Consider the following 5886-nt stretch of genomic DNA (forward strand, 5'->3'; position numbering starts at 1 on the left):
AGGCTATATGCAGAAACTTTGACAGGTACTTCAAACGTGTATGTATTTCATACTTATATGCATGTAAAGGCGTGCTTTCCTCATTGAAGAGTATAAATAATTTGTAAAATTTTCAAATATGTTCTAAGAAATCAAGTATTCCCATTCTTTACATCTTAACATATTCTTAGAATAAGCTGGGTGATTTTCTTCATAGACCACTTTACTGAAACAAGAAAAGTAAAAATATGCCATCAAGCTTGACTCAGGATGGAGAGATTTAAAATTCATGGTAGACCATCACTAGCCTTAAAAATGGTTTTGGTGCATATGGGCTCCCCTATACTTAGACAAAAATTGTGGGAACTTGAATGGTGACATTGTGATGGCAATAGAATCCTTCATAACTGGAAGTCCATTAGAGGTGATCTCTTTCAAGCTCTCATTCTATTTAAGGTTAATTAAAAGCAGTTTATATTATTATATTATATTATAAAAATTTTGAGAAAACACCATAGAAGCGTCACCGTGTTTGAGATTCTTTCTCCCTCTCCTTCTGCCTCGTCCTCTCCTCTCTCTCCAAAATAAGTAAATAAGTCTTAAAAAATCTACAGACTTTACTGCAATGTTATTATTGGTATATTGAAAAAGCTATTGATTTTTGTGGATTTGCCTTATGTGTATCCACTTTGCTGAACTTCATTATGAATTAGGAGAGGTTTTTCAGCTTGTTTATGTAGATTTTCTAGCTGTACAGCCACATTTGTCATTAATAATGGCATTATTATCTCTTCCTAATTAGTGTCATCTGTCTTTAAATTCACAGTAGCATACAGAACAATGCTAAAAAAGAGGGATGATTATACCCTTCCTTTAATGAGGTCAACTCTCATTGACTTAATATTGGCAATGGCTTTTGGTATGAAATTGTTGCTGGGTCCCATGTTTTTAATTCCTAGATTTTTTAATGCTTATCAAATCAAGAGTAATGGCTAAGCTTTATTAAATATTTTCTTAACCCCAAGTGGAGGCAACCACAAGGTGTCCCACATTTGAGTTAATAACATCATTTTGAGGCTGAAACTTTTATTAAAGCATCCAGGCATTTGCTCTTGATTTTATTGGATTATAAATTGGCTAGTATTTCCGTTAGGACTTCATATATACATACAACAATATATGAGAATGAACTCTAGATTCTGTTTTGTTTCTTATCAAACTTTGATGATTAAGATTATAGTGGATCTGTAAGATGAGTTGCTCAGCTTACTTTTTTTCATAGATGTTGAAAGGGCATATAAATAGGTAGAATAATCTAACATGTTAAAGTTTGAAATAACTTGCCACGTGCCCAGAGACATATTTGGAAGTGGTCTTTTCCCTGTGCATTCTTTGTTTATAGATATATGTTTGTTTTCTATTTCCTTTTAATTGATTTTGGCTATTTTGTATTGCTCCAGGGCAATGTCCTTTCTTTGAAATATATTAAATAATTAGCATGAAATTATACCAAGTATTCCATATTAAAAGTTATTTTAACTTTTTCTTTACTAATTTTGATTTTTTTCTTAATTCGGTGTTTCTGTTATTTAATTTATTCCCTAAGAAGCAATCTCATATTAGTTAAATATTAATATTACATTTTCCTACACTTATTTTTAAATTCTTTTCTATAATGCACAAATGTATTATATTCTGGTTAACATAATTTTAATATTTTATTTTTTTAATTTTTAAAAAAATTTAAAAAAAGATTTTATTTATTTATTTGACAGAGAGAGATCACAAGTAGGCAGAGAGGCAGGCAGAGAGAGAGGAGGAAGTAGGCTTCCCGCTGAGCAGAGAGCCTGATGTGGCTCCCAATTTTAATATTTTAAAATTTTAAAACTTTAAAGGCACCCAATTTTAATATTTTAAATGACTACTTAAGTTATTTTGATTTATTCATTTAAAAAATATAATATTCTGGGGTGCCTGGGTGACTCAGTTGGTTAAGCTGCTGCCTTCAACTCATGTCATGATCCTGGAGTCCAAGGATTTAGTCCTGCACTCAGTGGGGAGTCTGCTTCTTCCTCTGGCCCTCCTCCAACCATGCTCTCTCTCTGTCTCTCTTTCTCTCAAATAAATAAATAAAATCTTAAAAAAATAATAACATTCTAAGCTCTTAAATATTTTGTGCCCTCATAATTTTATTTTACAGTGTTTTTCTTTCTTTTTTGTTCTATTGTTAAATATTTGAATAGTTTTGTAATAGTCAAGGAATTTTTTGTATTACATGAACAAATTAATTTATTATATAGTTTTATAATCGGAAAATCTGGCTTCTGTAATTTCTACTTTTATAACTATGGGCTAGATTTTTTGGCCAAGTTTAGGATCAATTTTCCACATTTCTATCTATTTTTTTTTGAAGACTTATTTATTTATTTCAGGAGCACCTGGGTGGCTTAGTGGGTTAAAGCCTCTGCCTTCGGCTCTGGTCAGGCTCCCAGGGTCCCAGGATTGAGTCCCGCATCAGGTTCTCTGCTCATCAGGGAGCCTGCTTCCCCCTCTCTCTCTCTGCCTGCCTTTCTGCCTACTTGTGATCTCTGTCTGTCAAATAAATAAAATCTTAAAAAAAAAAAAACCCACGTATTTATTTATTTTAGATAGAGAGTGTATGAGTGCGGGGAGGGGCAGAGGGAGAAGGAGAAAATCTCAAGCGGACACTGTGTGAAGTTCGACTTAGGACTTGATTTCACAACGATCAGATCATGACCTGAGCCCAAACTAAGAGTCAGATGCTCAACACACTGAGCCACCTGGAGGCCCCAGTATAAAATTTTTAAGTCACTAGTAAGCTGATATGCTTGATAACTCTTTGTTTTCTGCTTCTCCTTTTTTCATTCTTGACTATTTTGTAGAACTGTTGAATGTTAAATGAATTAATGGCATAGCTCCTGGCATATCATAAGCTCTCAGTAGACATAGAGGGGACAACACATAGTAATGGGTGAATGTCAACTTTAAGTCCAACTTTTTGAGTTAAAATACTGGCTCTGTCACTATTTGTCATTGAACGAATCATTATAGTTTTGTAACCTTCAATTTCATTCCTTAAAAAATGGGAAAAATAGAATTATTTTATAGAATAGTTGTAAGTAATAATGAGAAAAAAAAGTATGCATAGCACCTGGCATAGAGTGAATTAAATAAATATTAGTTATTTTTATTCTTTGCAGATTCTTGAATTTTCCTTTTTTGTTCTGTAATGATTTGGAAAACAGGTGTGCATCCTGTTCTTAATGTCAGTAATGATTATCTTGTAAGTTTTTCAAAAGTACGATCTAATCTAAATTTTTCTAATTGTCAATGAGCAGCAATATAATAACTTCTTACTCTGACCTTTGTAAAGCTAAACTCAACATGCTTTCAGCAAACTCTTATTTCTTTACCATTTTGTTAATAAATCTGAAATTTATTGGTACATATTACTAATAGTAAACTCCAGGATTTAAACATTATTTGGCTTTATTTTATAAAAGATTATTTAAAAATTTTATATTAATTTTATCTCATTTACCAAAATTGATGCTTAGACATGTAACTACTCAATTTTTTTCAGTGTTCATTCTCAGATTTTTCTTTATGCTGTTCTGAATATTTTTGGCTCTTTCATTTTGATTAAATTCTTGGTCATCTCTAATATATGTTTTTTAGGCAATGTACATGAAAGCTGTTTTTTCATTATCCTAGCATGTGCCTGAAAAAATGTTCCTTCCATTTGTAAATAAATGAGCTATTTTGATGTAGGAAATTCTCTCATTTCTTATCCAATTCTATAGACTTACGTCCATTTTCTTCTGGAATCTAGTCTGATGGAGGAGACATATGAGGCTAATATGATATGTCCTCTCTTGCTGAAAACCAGGAATTTTGTTCTTGATCTTTGAAATTTAACATTTTTGTCATTTTATTCTCTTCCTGGAATGAGGTGAATTGTTTTGATCTACAGAGGTAGGTTTCCCCCTCCCCCTCCCCAGCTCAGGGAATTTCTCTTTAATTTCTAAATATATCTATATCTATATCTATATCTAATCTATATCTATATTAGTTTCTTTTGCTCTTTTTGCCACTTTCCCTCCATTGTGTCATCTACTCCTAATCTTTTTATTTTTTCCTTCACATTCTAGGTAACTTTAGTTTTTCCTTAAGTAGGAGCTAAATATGTATAGATTTTTCTTTTTAAAAATGTCTGCCTTTGGACTTAAATTCTGCCTTTGCAGTTTTAGGGAAGATCTACAACTTTTCTTATCGCAGATTAAATCTCAGCCTTTGTCTTTTTGTCTTACTTCGGTCTCTTTTTAGGATAGCCTATTCTATATGATTATTTTTTCAATGGAATCTATGATTTCTTGCTTATCTTTGTGAACAAGGAAAACATTTTTCTAAAAATTCTTCCTTTAACTAAAGCAAATCATTTTCAGAGGTGTGATTCTCTGACGTCTTTAAGACTTCAGACAGTAGAATAATCATTCACAAGGAAAATGAAGAGTTATTGTGTCTTATCTAGATTTAAGAGGCATCGGTCTAGTTTTAGTTTTTGCCAAAAGAATACAAAGTCTTCCCTTTTTATTTATTTATTTGACAGAGATCACAAGTTGGCAGAGAGGCAGGCAGAGAGAGAGGAAGGGAAGCAGGCTCCTTACCGAGCAGAGAGCCCGATGCAGGGCTTGATCCCAGGACCCTGAGGTCATGACCTGGGCCAAAGGCAGAGGCTTGAACCCACTGAGCCATCCTGGCGCCCCCAAAATCTTCCTTTAATTGTGCTCAGTGTCCACTTAGGTGCCGGTTGAAAACTTAGACCAAAACCAGGGTCTGGTATCTTAAAAGCAGAAATTATCCAGTAAAATTCTCCTAGATTAGAATGAGCTCTTCTCTTTGCCTGCAGCTTCAGTGCTTTGTCTGCAGGATTGAGAAACTCTATCCCTCGATCACTTGTGGCTGTCCATGGTTCTTTTCGGATCAGAAACATTTATATGAAAAACTAGAATTTGTGTCATATTTGGACAGTAGAGTTACCCTGTCTCTGCCTTCATGTGCACATCCCAAAAATGTAATAAAGTTGAGAGGTTGAATATAGAAAAAGAAAATGGTCAGACAATATATAAAAGGATATCTGTAGCAACCAGCCCAGGAAAGAACCCATTATACAGAGTATCCAGGTCAGGAATCCAGCATTCTATCCGTAAGTCAAACCTAATGGAAGTTCTACCACTACCTCTAGTAACCATACAATAAGCTTTGTAACGATTGGCCTCAAATGGCCAAGACTTAATTAACAACCGATGGCTTCCCTAATTTATTAACTCCCTTCTATCTTGGGACCAACCAGAGAAAGCCAAATGTGCACCTTAGACAATCACCCTGATTCTTAGCCTACCTCCAGCTTCCCCAGGCCAGGAGCCTCCAATCAGGGCACCCCTGGAACCTTTCCTTCCTTTTTCCTGTGAAACTCTCCCATCCTCTGCTTGCCTTTGAGTCCCCACCAAATCCGAGTGATGGTGGCTCACTCTTTTGCTAGAGCAAACTCTAAATAACCATTGTCTGTTTTCATCTGACAGTCTTCATTTATTTCCCAAAATGTTACTGTCTTCTTGGTCATTAGGTTTTTGAAATTCTAGGCCTTTTAGACTGTTAAATGAGTCTGTTTTTATGTGTGTGTGGGCTATGGTGGTATGGGGGTGGCCACATGTGGGGTTATAACTTTTATAAAAAATGGTTGTATGCATGGTAGGGTGAGGCAAGGTGGGTGGGAATGGATGATTCTGCCTGCCTATCTATCATCTATCATCTATCTATCATCTATCATCTATCTATCATCTATCATCTATCTATCATCTATCTATCATCTATCTATCATCTATC

Source organism: Mustela nigripes, chromosome 15, assembly GCF_022355385.1.
Source record: "Mustela nigripes isolate SB6536 chromosome 15, MUSNIG.SB6536, whole genome shotgun sequence".
NCBI classification, from domain to species: Eukaryota; Metazoa; Chordata; class Mammalia; order Carnivora; family Mustelidae; genus Mustela; species Mustela nigripes.